Source organism: Euprymna scolopes, chromosome 19 (genome assembly GCF_053919585.1).
Source record: "Euprymna scolopes isolate OS-2025 chromosome 19, ASM5391958v1, whole genome shotgun sequence".
In the NCBI taxonomy this organism is placed as follows: domain Eukaryota; kingdom Metazoa; phylum Mollusca; class Cephalopoda; order Sepiida; family Sepiolidae; genus Euprymna; species Euprymna scolopes.
The window spans coordinates 18,159,819-18,177,102 of NC_136500.1; positions in this window are offsets into that span (position 1 = coordinate 18,159,819).

Consider the following 17,284-nt stretch of genomic DNA (forward strand, 5'->3'; position numbering starts at 1 on the left):
GAAGCCCCCCTTTCCCAATAAAATGTACTTGGACAACCCGATTTTATAGATTAAGAATGGTTTACATAAAAAAAATGGCGAAAATAAAATAAATAGTCAATAAATAATTGTTACGAAGGGCAATAAATGCTACTTTTCTATTTACCTGAGTTTAGTTTATGTTTTAAAGTATTTTCAAGCGATTTTCTTTCTTTCCTTTTTTTAATCTTAATTTGTGGGTTTCTGAATATGAAATATTTCCAGATTTTCTAGAAAAAACACGGTAGCCGTTTACAAATAAAATCTCTAGATCTTGAGGGAAAACTGCTTAATTAACAACACTAATTAGTTCCCTTTCCGATGTAACGTAAACTATTACCCTGTAAAAATATCTTATTTTATAAGATTGAATTTTTTTCGATTTTCGATACTTATCGGGTGAATTTCTATTTAAAAAAACATATCTAAGAACACTGCCAGACATATAAATGACTTTTGTATGACATTTGCAAAATATAGGCTTATGAAGCAGGAACTCACACACATAAAGTCACTTTTATATAATAGTAGAGACAGAGATAATAATTATTCTTTTATTATCTTCGGGCACTAGTGTTTCGTGCTTACGCAATCATCTGTGCAAGAAGTGATACGAAGCCACCTTTGACTCCATTTGCTAAGACTTTACCTCCAGGCCAGTAAACAATTGCTATTAGAATCGAGGGAATTAATAGCTAATAAACTCACAATTAGTGCGCAGACATTAGACAATCTAGAGTGTTCGAACGTGCAGAAGTCGTGAACGTTGCATAAACCTTAGTTGACTTTCCCAGACAATGCCCACCATTAAGTATCCATAAAGTGGCTTGATACTTTTAATTAAATAATTATTCTTCCACTATTTTTATTTCATGTATATATTTTTAAGTAAATTAAATAAGTTCAAATATCTTGAACTAAAAAAACAAAGTCTTCAATACAGCCGTAGAGCTATTATAAATGAAATCATATAAACACCAGAAAAATCCTACGCGGATTAATCAACGTTTCAAAGAAGTTACTCGTCGGTGGTTCAATAACATTACAACTATAAACGATTAAATGAACATCTGATACTGCAAAATATATATCAGTAAAATCAAAAACAAAATGTTAACAAAAATAACCATCAACAGTTAAATTGTTGCTTCCTTCCCCCTAATAAACTTTTCAAACATACACACACGCCACTCTCTCACATTTATTCAGTAAATAAAACAGCCAGACGATCTATGAGTTATTTCTTTACTCTCTTGCTTTATTTTATCGACAATGTCATGGTTCCTTGCTTTTCTGTAATTTTTTGTTAAATTTTCGTTTATCAATTTGTTGTAATCAGTTTTGTCCATCTTGTAGCAGTTTCTTGCTCTCTCAGTTTTGATGAATAATTTCGATCTCTCTCTCTCTCTCTCTCTTTCTTTCTCTCTCTCTCTCTCTATATATATATATATACTCTGTATGTGTATTTACTTATATTTTACTATATGCATTTACTTACATCTTTAACCGGAATTTGCAGATACCGGCCATCCTCTCCCCTTAAATATTTTTTCTTAGTGTCTTTAAAAAAACTCCTGCTGATATTTTCTTAAGTAATAATCTTTACCTTTCAGTTGACCTCTTTTTTGCCCTATACTTTTGGCGCCTTGTAACGACATCTTGTCTGGGTCATTTTATATTTTATTCAATCACCATTCAATCGTTTTCTTTCTTCTTCTTCACTCATTTTTCTCTCTTCTTCTTCACTCATTTTTCTTAATTACACCTTGTCTCGGCAGCCGTGTTTAACGCATATCTTATTTTTCTTTTAATAATATTATTGTAATTTTTCCTCTTTTCCTTGTACCTATTTGTGAATTATTCCACGGATTTGGCCTTTTGAATTATTTTGGACCATCTTCCAATTACACGATTTCCTTGGATTTTACTTGTGTGAATAGAAATTAAACTTTCTTGAATTTACATTTTTGGATTTTACCGTCATTGGATACTTTATCTTTCACCAGACTATCCATTAACGTGAAATCATCTTTTTCTTCATCCTATTCCCTCTGCTTCACTTTTTGTTATCTAGTAAGATCTTTGACTTACTTGCAGTCTCATCAAATACTTTTGAAAGCAAAATCCGATCCCGCATTTTGCTAATTCCTACCCTCTGATGAGAAGGAAAGTATTTCTTCGAAACTCCGCCGATCCACTTATTTAGTATTTCCTTTTCAAATTAAATATGTTTTAACTGTTTTTCAAAGTGTTTTTAAAATGTTTTATTAACTGTTTGCTCTTATATATATATATATATATATATATATATATATATATATATATATATATATATATATATATATATATCCTGGGTAGGATACTGTAGAAGTACCATTTTTTTCTAATTTAAAAATGAACGAACTCGATACTTTTAAGTAATTTTCTGTTGTGCTAAATTTTCTGTGCATCTTGAGTAAGAATTTCTTTGTTATTTCATCTATTGCTTTACTAAAGAAGCACCTTATTTCTCATTTAAAAGTCATGCTATTCGATTATATAACGTGATTTTCGGTTTTATGACTTTTTATGCACGTCACAGGTAGGATTTGATTTGTTTTGCATATGAGCACTATACTATACAAGTACCTTATTTCTTGGGTAGGATAATTCACAAGTACCTTATTTTTAATATATAGATGAAACTATTCGATGATTTTACATAATTTTCTGCTGTGCGAACTTTTCCGTATGTCAGAGGTGAGAGTTTGTTTTTATAATAGAGTGCTATATTAAAGAAGCACCTTATTTCTTATATAAATGTCATACTACTCGAATATATTATATAATTTTAAGTTTGGATTACTTTATGTACGCCACGGGTAAAATTTCCTTTATGTTTCATATGGGTACTATACTGTACAAGTACCTTATTTCTCGGGTATGGTACTGTACAAGTACCTTTTTTCCAATGTAAAAATGAAAAAAAAAACTGGATAAGTTTATGTAATTTTCTGTTGTGTTAAATTTTCTGTGCGCTAGGGGTAAGAATTTGTTTGTTTTTTATTTTGGTGCTATAGTGAAGAAGCACCTTATTTCTCATATGTAAGTCATACTACTCGAATATTAAACGTGATTTTCGGTTTTAATAACTTTCATGTGCGTCACAGGTGAGATTTTCTTTGTTTTTAATGAGTACTATACTACACAAGTACCTTATTACTTTGCTAGAATTTCTTGTACACATAGATACATTAAAAACTGATCATTGTATGTGATTTTTGGAATATGACTATATAAAAATACAAACATATATAATACATTAAATTTATCATGATCAGTTAATTAGTATAGGAGTGAATCCAATACATACAAATATGTAAGTGTTTGGCGACGCCCACTAATTAACATAGGCGGGTGAGTGAGATATATAAAGGTATCAATCACCAATACCGGGAGAGTTCAGCAACGACCGTCAAATAGGCAAGACGCGTATGCTGCCTCCAGTAAGACATGCAACACGCCACCTGCCGGAATATCTCCAACTGAAGTATATCTGAAGACATGTAAATATGTATATAACTTCTCTTCCTAATATATTATTGTTATACCTTTACTTTCCGTGTTCTTGTTAATTATTTGTGCAGACAACTCAATAAGTATATACGTATACTAATCATTCATAATGATCGGTTAATTAGTTTAGGGGTGAATCCAATACATACAATATATAAACATATACACATGATTAAAATTTATAATGATCGGTTAATTAGTTTAGGAGTGAATCCAATACATACAAATATATAAACATATACACATAATTATAATTCATAATGATCGGTTAATTAGTTAAGGGGTGAATCCCATACATAGAAATATATAAGCATATACACATAATTAAAATTCATAATGATCGGTTAATTAGTTTAGGAGTGATTCCAATACATAAAAATATATAAACATATACACATATTAAAATTCATAATGATCGGTTAATTAGTTTAGGAGTGATTCCAATACATAAAAATATATAAACATATACACATATTAAAATTCATAATGATCGGTTAATTAGTTTAGGAGTGGATCGAATACATTCAAATATATAAACATATACACATATTAAAATTCACAATGATCGGTTAATTAGTTTAGGAGTGGATCCAATACATACAAATATATAATCATATAAACATTTAAAATTCCTAATGATTTGTCAATTAGTTTAGGGGTGAATCCAAGACATAGAATATATAAACATATACACATAATTAATATTCTTAATGATCGGTTAATTAGTTTAGGAGTAGATTCAATACAAATGCCATTACTTGATCTATTTACGTGATTTTTGGAATGTAACAAATAAGCTGATACATCATATATATTTTTAATATGTCATTTTCGTTACGTAAATCGAAAACATTCTTCAGTATATTTTTAATAAAAGCGTTCTTGTATATTTATTACATAACATTTAAAAATCAAGAATATTGGAATGTAAAAAAATGGAATTGATGGAGATCGAAACCGCAACACTTGTGCTTGTACGCTACCCATTGCACAAAGGGAAAACAGCTTCAGTAGCGTTGTGAAATATCTTAATACATATGTTTCTCTTTTACTCGATGTACGCAGGCGCACAACGACGCCATTGTGCTACGCTCGTCAAGGTGTTATTGCTTTCAAGTTTGAACCCTTTTTTTAAATCCTTCGCAGTTATTTTTATCGATTAAATTCTCCTAATAAAATTCTGCACGAAAAATGCAATCTTTTGAGCTATTGCACATCCTCTAACGATCATCCGTCTAGGAGGAGATACAAATTGAAAACGGAGACATACACACGCACACAGATATAGTGAGATTTATATATTAGATTTAAACTTCCAGATCACCCCATCACAAGTGTGTTTGAGAAAATATAAGCGCATTAAAGATATGTTTTTACGGTAATCGGGACAAAATAACACTTTTATGGTTAAATATTTATAGATTTATAAAGAATCGGAATCGGGATCGGCAATTGTATCAGAACCGGGAAAAATATTGGAATCGTCCCATTACTAATATATATATATATATATATATATATATATATATATATATATATATATATATATATATATATATATATACCTTTAAGTTATTTCCATTCCCTGTACTCTATCCGGTGTGTGTGTCTGTACCATTCGCCCGCACGTTTCAAATGTAGTTGTTTGCATAGTTCTCATTGAACTACTTTCCTTACAAAAACCGTGTGTGTGTTTGTACTCTTTTTGAGTCTCGTTTCGTCTTCTTGTACATTTACTGTTTCCCTGGGTTTGGTTCATTTCAGCTATAATGTAGTTAGTTCTAATCGCATTGTTTTGTGTAGGTGTCAGTAGCCACGCCGTTTCTCCGTTCAAGGGTCGTCCCCTTATCTATGCCCAAGTGTCCGTCGATCTGTTATGTTTCAAATTGTATTTTCATCATTAAACGCGTTGATTGAATTGACGTATTTTAATAGGTTCCGTCCTTGTTGTATTAATATTATTCTATAAATCGTTTCTAGCGTTGGGTTATTACATTATTGTGGTCACATTTTGTGTCCATCTTCGACTTCAAAAAAACAATGGATAACGGATTGGTTAGGAATCCCTGGTGAAAGCATGGCTGTACAAATAAGGGTTACTGCTATCACTAACAACGCGTCTACTTGCTCAGCATTGCTTTATTAAAACTACATATTGGCTGTTATTGTCACAACGTTTCGGCCGATGTAACCTTAGACCTTCAGGTGTGTCTTATCGTGTTCAGGAATTTTAACGTCAAACCCGGTAATCAGTACTGCATTTTAAATCGAACACGCTATATAATCCGCGGGCAAGATTGTTCTCGTTCCGCCAGCCATGACAAGGTAGAAGTCTTAAGTAATTATTAACTGTATTCCTAGTATCGCCCGTACTAAAGATTAAACCATCTACCTCAAGAAGACTGCCACTACCACTTAGAAGTGAAGTTATTTATCTCCTTCTCACGTCGGCAAAACGTAACACAAGGGTCTAAAAATAGAATTGAAGAATCGGTGGAGTAAGGGCATTCTAATCTGCAAAGCTTGCCTATGAAAGTTCGTCAGTATTCCCCGGTAGGACAGCTTCGGGCAATTAGCAATAAAGTAAACGTTTCTCAAATAAAGAAGGCGAAGTCTGAGAAGATCTACTTCGTAGAATTGCAGAGGACCAGCAACATACAGTAGTCAATAGGGAAAAGCCATTAAAAAAATAACCTCGACCGTGATTGTCATAGAAGGGGGTCTAGCTAGTTAAAAATGACGTCATGCACGAAGTACGAGTAAGCAAGGTCAGTCGAACAGTCAGACTGTCAAACTCTTTTTTTTTACAAACAACATTTGAAAACTTTTTAAAATGTATTAAAAAAGAGAGAAATAAGTAAAGAGATTTGTATTGCCACAGAACTTCATCAATATTAATTGGGGGAAAAAGCAAAACAAGAGTTTAAAACGTAAAAGTTGTGTATGCATTAAAAGTAAATGTTTCATGGATTTTAAAAACTAAAATGCGTTTATTATATACTTAAAAATTGCATTTAAATAAAGAATAGAAAGGAACACGATGCGATTTCTACTGAAACTGAACTTTATTCAATATAAATAAAAACCAAAACAAGAATTATGTAAGTAGAATTATGTAGGTTTGAAGCTGAAGACAATCAAATACGACAAAAAATGAATTTTGAATTTAGTAAAATATTTATTGTTTGATGTTAAGTTTTATATTTAATTATGGTTCGTTTATACGAACCATAATTAAATATAAAACCTAACATCAAACAATAAATATTTTTTTATGAAAACAAAAAAAAAACTACATGCAAAATTAAATAAACCAAAAATGTATTACTTTTTAGATCATTATAAGAGAATGTACTTATATATAAAAGGTACTTTATCTCTGTGTGTGCGCATTATTCCCTCTGAACTCTGAAACAGCTGGGCTGTTTTTTTTTTTTTTAATTTCACACATTTCATTTGCTGTGTCTGTGAGTTTTTTGGATGGATTTTGTATCGTAATGCCTCCCGATAAGTATTGATAACCGAAAAAAAATCCGATTAAAGTATAAGGGGATGCAAGGTAATTTTTCTAGGCCAAAGTACCCAACCTTTAAGGGCGCTGGTTGCACATCCCCACTTTCCGACCTTATGTCACATCTTGCTTTGGTATGCAGCAAATCAATATCTACTTAATAACGTAACTGAATGAAAACTGCTTTTCTCAATTTTAAGTGCGTAATATTAACTGAATTTTAATGGGCATGACTTTTTATGTAGCAATGTACAACGAAAACAACATAAAACTTTTTAATGCCTAAACAGATTTTTCCCGCGCGCTTGGTCCTGATATTCTATAAATTGCCAGTGAATTTTATAAAAAATCTTATTTACAAAAAATTAATTATGAAATCGAATCCATCGAAATTTGAAAGTTAGAGGGCCTTGAACTGTCCAATAAACTGGTTTTAAAAATTGCATTGCTTAGATTATTCGGTATACTGTTCTTATCTTAAGTGTTATTTTCACAACGTTTCGGCCGATGTAACATCCAACCTTGGTCAGGTGTCTCTTGCCGAATTTGGGAATCTTTCTGCTGCACTCGAAAATCTTTCTGTCGAACTCGGAAATCTGCACGGAATTTCGAATGGAGCTCTTTACTTAATCTACAGCGGTAGCATACTTTTGTTCTGTCGGCCATGACCGTGTAAAAATCTTAAATAATTCGCACAACCTCCAGACGAGTGTCACTTACAACTGAATATACCTAGTACTTTATTCATTACGCCACTATCCTTGCAGAAAATTGTAGTGTAGAAGTTTTAATTCTTGGCAAATCCCCATATTCTGGATTGAAAGTGTTGAAATCTACATGCATCCAATAATTTTACAAACAGACATTAAAACAATATTATCTTTTAAAAGTTGTTCTATCTTTATAATAATTTGGTTTAATCAATAATATAATGACCAAAGGATATGATAATTAATATATCTTCTAAAAGCCTATTAAAAATAAACAAAATAAAAAAACGACATAATCAATAAAAAAGAAAAAAGAACAGCAAGTAAGAAAGAAAGAAAAAAGACTCCCGAATTATACAACAACAAATAAATAATAACTAGATATTTGATGTATTCTATTAAAAACAATTCTTTGTTGTTGTTCTATCTTCATTATTTATTGTATTGCCATAATGGTTCGTGGTGTTTCGGAATGCCTTCGTGATTGGCGATTGATGATTGACGGTTTTATTTTTATTTTTTTTTATGAGCGATCGGTCGAACAAATCGGCCAGCGACCTCCTTACCAACCAAGAACTGCACAAAATGAATAATTAATCATTTTGGTGATAAATAAGTCCATAAATATGAAATCTATCCATTATCGAAATTACAAACTGAAAAAAAACAAAAAAAAATACACGCAGCAATGAATGTAATAAAAGTGTATGGCAAAAGTGAAAAAAGTATTGCAGACGTTGCTTGCCTTCGTGTCAGGTTTAATGGCGATAGAAAAGGGCCATTAAAAGACTCGCGTGGCATTGCAAACATGGCCTTCATAGACAGCCTTTTACTATCACTTTCAATTCTCTTTCAATTTGACGCCCTCTCCCCATATTCTCTCCCTCCCCCCCACACACACTATATATATATATATATATATATATATATATATATATATATATATATATATATATATATACTTCATTTACTCACATAAACTTAATATACAAAAGTATAAATTTATGCGTAAACTTTAAGTATTTACTTCAAAAGTGCTCAATACGTAGGTAGAGCTAGTTAGTAATTTATAATATATATATATGGTGATTACGTTAAACTGAATATTCCGCGTTTTATCCCCTCTAGGACTCTTCAGGCTTACTCATAAGCCTGAAGAGTCCTAGAGTGGATGAAACGCGGAATATTCAGTGTAGCTTAATCGCCATATATATATATATATATATATATATATATATATATATATATATATTTATGTACTAGCAAAAGTACCCGTCGTTGACTGGGTTCAAAAACAGCCAACAGAAAATGGACTCTGATTTATGAAAGTATCATAGGTTATGTAAAGAGATAGCTTACAATTTGGGGGTAACAAAACCAAAGCAAAATATGATGAAAGTAAAAATAAAATAGATAAACCCCATAATTTATTAAACCATACCTGTTCACACTGAAACACTTATCACAATATTCTGTGGATCTATATTAAAAAACCTTGTTAAACTTTGTGACATATTTCCATTTTATGGAGGTCAGGTGCGAACGAACACAACATAATTTTATTATACCATATTTCTTCAAACTGAAACATAATTATCAAAGTATACTTACGCAGATAGAATTGAAAAGTCTTTATTAAAGTTTGTGCCTATTACCATTCTATGGGTGCCAGGCGCGAACGCAGACCCCCACAATTTTATTATACCATCCCTATTTAAGTTAAAACATACTTATCAAAGTATTCTTAAATACATCTATAACTGGTTCTCTTTGCCTTGGAATGGTTTATGATCATGTAAGATCAAAAAAGGAATGTGCATGTTTATCTAGTGTTCATTATTATAATCTAATATCCATATTATCTCCTCTGTCATCCACAAAACGAACTATCCGACACCAGCAAATATCGCTATATAATGTTGAATATGTATTAGCCATGTAAAATATTGAAACCAAGTCTTTCATACCTGCCAGAGAAGCTAATTATTCGCAACTTGTAACCATCAAATTATAGTATCTGTTTCTTCATTAACAATTCTTACATAAGGGTCTTGTTTAGTGCAGACCTAACGCGTGGATCCAAACGATGATTCTGAATGGTTCTAGGTAATAATGAGCTTCATGTTTGATTAAACGGGTACAAAGGACCAGTGTGTATTTTCTAACTCCTAACCAGAAATTGATCAATTTCTGTAGCATTTTGTTTCGAGAACTGATTTTCATTTTTGCATTTTTCACATGCAATGAATTGACTGAGAGGGTACAGTCTATACAACACTAGTAAAATCGCTATATCAGGGTAAATATGCATTAGTAAAAATCACTACATTAGGTTAAATATTCATTAGTAAAAATCGCTATATCAGGTAAAATATGCGTTAGTAAAAATCGCTATATTAGGTTAAATATGCATTAGTAAACATCGCTATATCAGGTTAAATATGCATTAGTAAAAATCACTACATTAGGTTAAATATTCATTAGTAAAAATCGCTATATCAGGTTAAATATGCATTAGTAAAAATCGCTATATCAGGATAAATACGCATTAGTAAAAATCACTACATTAGGTTAAATATTCATTAGTAAAAATCACTACATTAGGTTAAATATGCATTAGCAAAAATGACTAGATTAGGTTAAATATGCGTTAGTAAAAATCGCTATATCATGTTAAATATGCGTTAGTAAAAATCGCTATATTAGGTTAAATATACGTTAGTAAAGATCGGTATATCAGGTTAAATATGCGTTAGTAAAAAACGCTATATCAGGGTAAATATGCGTTAGTAACAATCGCTATAGCAGGTTAAATATGCATTAGTAAACATCGCTATATTAGGTTAAATATACGTTAGTAAAGATCGGTATATCAGGTTAAATATGCGTTAGTAAAAATCGCTATAGCAGGTTAAATATGCGTTAGTAAAAATCGCTATATAGAGTTAAATATGCGTTAGTAAAAATCGCTATAGCAGGTTAAATATGCGTTAGTAAAAATCGCTATATCAGGTTAAATATACGTTAGTAAAGATCGGTATATCAGGTTAAATATGCGTTAGTAAAAATCGCTATAGCAGGTTAAATATGCGTTAGTAAAAATCGCTATAGCAGGTTAAATATGCATTAGTAAAAATCGCTATGTCATGTTAAATATACATTAGTAAAAATCCCTATGTCAGGTTAAATATGCATTAGTAAAAATCGCTATATCAGGTTAAATATGCATTAGTAAAAATCACTACATTAGGTTAAATATGCATTAGTAAAAATCACTATGTCAGGGTAAATATGCATTAGTAAAAATCGCTATATCAGGGTAAATATGCATTAGTAAAAATCCCTATGTCAGGTTAAATATGCATTAGTAAAAATCACTACATTAGGTTAAATATGCATTAGTAAAAATCACTATGTCAGGGTAAATATGCATTAGTAAAAATCTTTATATCAGGTTAAATATGCATTAGTAAAAATCCCTATGTCAGGTTAAATATGCATTAGTAAAAATCACTATGTCAGGGTAAATATGCATTAGTAAAAATCGCTATATCAGGGTAAATATGCATTAGTAAAAATCGCTATATTAGGTTAAATATGCATTAGTAAAAATCACTATGTCAGGGTAAATATGCATTAGTAAAAATCGCTATATCAGGGTAAATACGCATTAGTAAAAATCGCTATATTAGGTTAAATATGCATTAGTAAAAATCGCTATATCAGGGTAAATACGCATTAGTAAAAATCGCTATATTAGGGTAAATATGCATTAGTAAAAATCGCTATATCAGGGTAAATATGCATTAGTAAACATCGCTATATACGGGTAAATATGCATTAGTAAAAATCGCTATATTAGGTTAAAAATGCATTAGTAAAAATCGCTATATCAGGGTAAATATGCATTAGTAAAAATCGCTATATCAGGGTAAATATGCATAAGTAAAAATCGCTATATCAGGGTAAATATGCATTAGTAAAAATCGCTATATCAGGGTAAATATGCATTAGTAAAAATCGCTATATTAGGTTAAATATGCATTAGTAAACATCGCTATATACGGGTAAATATGCATTAGTAAAAATCGCTATATTAGGTTAAAAATGCATTAGTAAAAATCGCTATATCAGGGTAAATATGCATTAGTAAAAATCGCTATATTAGGTTAAATATGCATTAGTAAAAATCGCTATATCAGGGTAAATATGCATTAGTAAAAATCGCTATATCAGGGTAAATACGCATTAGTAAAAATCGCTATATTAGGTTAAATATGCATTAGTAAAAATCACTATGTCAGGGTAAATATGCATTAGTAAAAATCGCTATATCAGGGTAAATATGCATTAGTAAAAATCGCTATATTAGGTTAAATATGCATTAGTAAAAATCACTATATCAGGTTAAATATGCATTAGTAAAAATCGCTATATTAGGTTAAATATGCATTAGTAAAAATCGCTATATCAGGGTAAATATGCATAAGTAAAAATCGCTATATCAGGGTAAATATGCATTAGTAAAAATCGCTATATCAGGGTAAATATGCATTAGTAAAAATCGCTATATTAGGTTAAATATGCATTAGTAAAAATCGCTATATTAGGTTAAATATGCGTTAGTAAAAATCGCTATATTAGGTTAAATATGCATTAGTAAAAATCGCTACATTAGGTTAAATATGCATTAGTAAAAATCACTATGTCAGGGTAAATATGCATTAGTAAAAATCGCTATATCAGGGTAAATATGCATTAGTAAAAATCGCTACATTAGGTTAAATATGCATTAGTAAAAATCACTATGTCAGGGTAAATATGCATTAGTAAAAATCGCTATATCAGGGTAAATATGCATTAGTAAAAATCGCTACATTAGGTTAAATATGCATTAGTAAAAATCACTATGTCAGGGTAAATATGCATTAGTAAAAATCGCTATATTAGGTTAAATATGCATTAGTAAAAATCACTATGTCAGGGTAAATATGCATTAGTAAAAATCGCTATATTAGGTTAAATATGCATTAGTAAAAATCACTATATCAGGGTAAATATGCATTAGTAAAAATCGCTACATTAGGTTAAATATGCATTAGTAAAAATCACTATGTCAGGGTAAATATGCATTAGTAAAAATCGCTATATCAGGGTAAATATGCATTAGTAAAAATCGCTACATTAGGTTAAATATGCATTAGTAAAAATCACTATGTCAGGGTAAATATGCATTAGTAAAAATCGCTATATCAGGGTAAATATGCATTAGTAAAAATCGCTACATTAGGTTAAATATGCATTAGTAAAAATCACTATGTCAGGGTAAATATGCATTAGTAAAAATCGCTATATTAGGTTAAATATGCATTAGTAAAAATCACTATGTCAGGGTAAATATGCATTAGTAAAAATCGCTATATCAGGGTAAATATGCATTAGTAAAAATCGCTACATTAGGTTAAATATGCATTAGTAAAAATCACTATGTCAGGGTAAATATGCATTAGTAAAAATCGCTATATCAGGGTAAATATGCATTAGTAAAAATCGCTACATTAGGTTAAATATGCATTAGTAAAAATCACTATGTCAGGGTAAATATGCATTAGTAAAAATCGCTATATCAGGGTAAATATGCATTAGTAAAAATCGCTACATTAGGTTAAATATGCATTAGTAAAAATCACTATGTCAGGGTAAATATGCATTAGTAAAAATCGCTATATCAGGGTAAATATGCATTAGTAAAAATCGCTACATTAGGTTAAATATGCATTAGTAAAAATCACTATGTCAGGGTAAATATGCATTAGTAAAAATCGCTATATCAGGGTAAATATGCATTAGTAAAAATCGCTACATTAGGTTAAATATGCATTAGTAAAAATCACTATGTCAGGGTAAATATGCATTAGTAAAAATCGCTATATCAGGGTAAATATGCATTAGTAAAAATCGCTACATTAGGTTAAATATGCATAAGTAAAAATCACTATGTCAGGGTAAATATGCATTAGTAAAAATCGCTATATTAGGTTAAATATGCCTTAGTAAAAATCACTATGTCAGGGTAAATATGCATTAGTAAAAATCGCTATATTAGGTTAAATATGCATTAGTAAAAATCACTATATCAGGGTAAATATGCATTAGTAAAAATCGCTACATTAGGTTAAATATGCATTAGTAAAAATCACTATGTCAGGGTAAATATGCATTAGTAAAAATCGCTATATCAGGGTAAATATGCATTAGTAAAAATCGCTACATTAGGTTAAATATGCATTAGTAAAAATCACTATGTCAGGGTAAATATGCATTAGTAAAAATCGCTATATCAGGGTAAATATGCATTAGTAAAAATCGCTACATTAGGTTAAATATGCATTAGTAAAAATCACTATGTCAGGGTAAATATGCATTAGTAAAAATCGCTATATTAGGTTAAATATGCATTAGTAAAAATCACTATGTCAGGGTAAATATGCATTAGTAAAAATCGCTATATCAGGGTAAATATGCATTAGTAAAAATCGCTACATTAGGTTAAATATGCATTAGTAAAAATCACTATGTCAGGGTAAATATGCATTAGTAAAAATCGCTATATCAGGGTAAATATGCATTAGTAAAAATCGCTACATTAGGTTAAATATGCATTAGTAAAAATCACTATGTCAGGGTAAATATGCATTAGTAAAAATCGCTATATCAGGGTAAATATGCATTAGTAAAAATCGCTACATTAGGTTAAATATGCATTAGTAAAAATCACTATGTCAGGGTAAATATGCATTAGTAAAAATCGCTATATTAGGTTAAATATGCATTAGTAAAAATCACTATGTCAGGGTAAATATGCATTAGTAAAAATCGCTATATCAGGGTAAATATGCATTAGTAAAAATCGCTACATTAGGTTAAATATGCATTAGTAAAAATCACTATGTCAGGGTAAATATGCATTAGTAAAAATCGCTATATCAGGGTAAATATGCATTAGTAAAAATCGCTACATTAGGTTAAATATGCATTAGTAAAAATCACTATGTCAGGGTAAATATGCATTAGTAAAAATCGCTACATTAGGTTAAATATGCATTAGTAAAAATCACTATGTCAGGGTAAATATGCATTAGTAAAAATCGCTATATCAGGGTAAATATGCATTAGTAAAAATCGCTACATTAGGTTAAATATGCATTAGTAAAAATCACTATGTCAGGGTAAATATGCATTAGTAAAAAATCGCTATATCAGGGTAAATATGCATTAGTAAAAATCGCTACATTAGGTTAAATATGCATTAGTAAAAATCACTATGTCAGGGTAAATATGCATTAGTAAAAATCGCTATATCAGGGTAAATATGCATTAGTAAAAATCGCTACATTAGGTTAAATATGCATTAGTAAAAATCACTATGTCAGGGTAAATATGCATTAGTAAAAATCGCTATATTAGGTTAAATATGCATTAGTAAAAAATCACTATGTCAGGGTAAATATGCATTAGTAAAAATCGCTATATTAGGTTAAATATGCATTAGTAAAAATCACTATATCAGGGTAAATATGCATTAGTAAAAATCGCTACATTAGGTTAAATATGCATTAGTAAAAATCACTATGTCAGGGTAAATATGCATTAGTAAAAATCGCTATATCAGGGTAAATATGCATTAGTAAAAATCGCTACATTAGGTTAAATATGCATTAGTAAAAATCACTATGTCAGGGTAAATATGCATTAGTAAAAATCGCTATATCAGGGTAAATATGCATTAGTAAAAATCGCTACATTAGGTTAAATATGCATTAGTAAAAATCACTATGTCAGGGTAAATATGCATTAGTAAAAATCGCTATATTAGGTTAAATATGCATTAGTAAAAATCACTATGTCAGGGTAAATATGCATTAGTAAAAATCGCTATATCAGGGTAAATATGCATTAGTAAAAATCGCTACATTAGGTTAAATATGCATTAGTAAAAATCACTATGTCAGGGTAAATATGCATTAGTAAAAATCACTATGTCAGGGTAAATATGCATTAGTAAAAATCGCTATATCAGGGTAAATATGCATTAGTAAAAATCGCTACATTAGGTTAAATATGCATTAGTAAAAATCACTATGTCAGGGTAAATATGCATTAGTAAAAATCGCTATATCAGGGTAAATATGCATTAGTAAAAATCGCTACATTAGGTTAAATATGCATTAGTAAAAATCACTATGTCAGGGTAAATATGCATTAGTAAAAATCGCTATATTAGGTTAAATATGCATTAGTAAAAATCACTATGTCAGGGTAAATATGCATTAGTAAAAATCGCTATATCAGGGTAAATATGCATTAGTAAAAATCGCTACATTAGGTTAAATATGCATTAGTAAAAATCACTATGTCAGGGTAAATATGCATTAGTAAAAATCGCTATATCAGGGTAAATATGCATTAGTAAAAATCGCTACATTAGGTTAAATATGCATTAGTAAAAATCACTATGTCAGGGTAAATATGCATTAGTAAAAATCGCTATATCAGGGTAAATATGCATTAGTAAAAATCGCTACATTAGGTTAAATATGCATTAGTAAAAATCACTATGTCAGGGTAAATATGCATTAGTAAAAATCGCTATATCAGGGTAAATATGCATTAGTAAAAATCGCTACATTAGGTTAAATATGCATTAGTAAAAATCACTATGTCAGGGTAAATATGCATTAGTAAAAATCGCTACATTAGGTTAAATATGCATTAGTAAAAATCACTATGTCAGGGTAAATATGCATTAGTAAAAATCGCTATATCAGGGTAAATATGCATTAGTAAAAATCGCTACATTAGGTTAAATATGCATTAGTAAAAATCACTATGTCAGGGTAAATATGCATTAGTAAAAATCGCTATATCAGGGTAAATATGCATTAGTAAAAATCGCTACATTAGGTTAAATATGCATTAGTAAAAATCACTATGTCAGGGTAAATATGCATTAGTAAAAATCGCTACATTAGGTTAAATATGCATTAGTAAAAATCACTATGTCAGGGTAAATATGCATTAGTAAAAATCGCTATATCAGGGTAAATATGCATTAGTAAAAATCGCTACATTAGGTTAAATATGCATTAGTAAAAATCACTATGTCAGGGTAAATATGCATTAGTAAAAATCGCTATATCAGGGTAAATATGCATTAGTAAAAATCGCTACATTAGGTTAAATATGCATTAGTAAAAATCACTATGTCAGGGTAAATATGCATTAGTAAAAATCGCTATATCAGGGTAAATATGCATTAGTAAAAATCGCTACATTAGGTTAAATATGCATTAGTAAAAATCACTATGTCAGGGTAAATATGCATTAGTAAAAATCGCTATATCAGGGTAAATATGCATTAGTAAAAATCGCTACATTAGGTTAAATATGCATTAGTAAAAATCACTATGTCAGGGTAAATATGCATTAG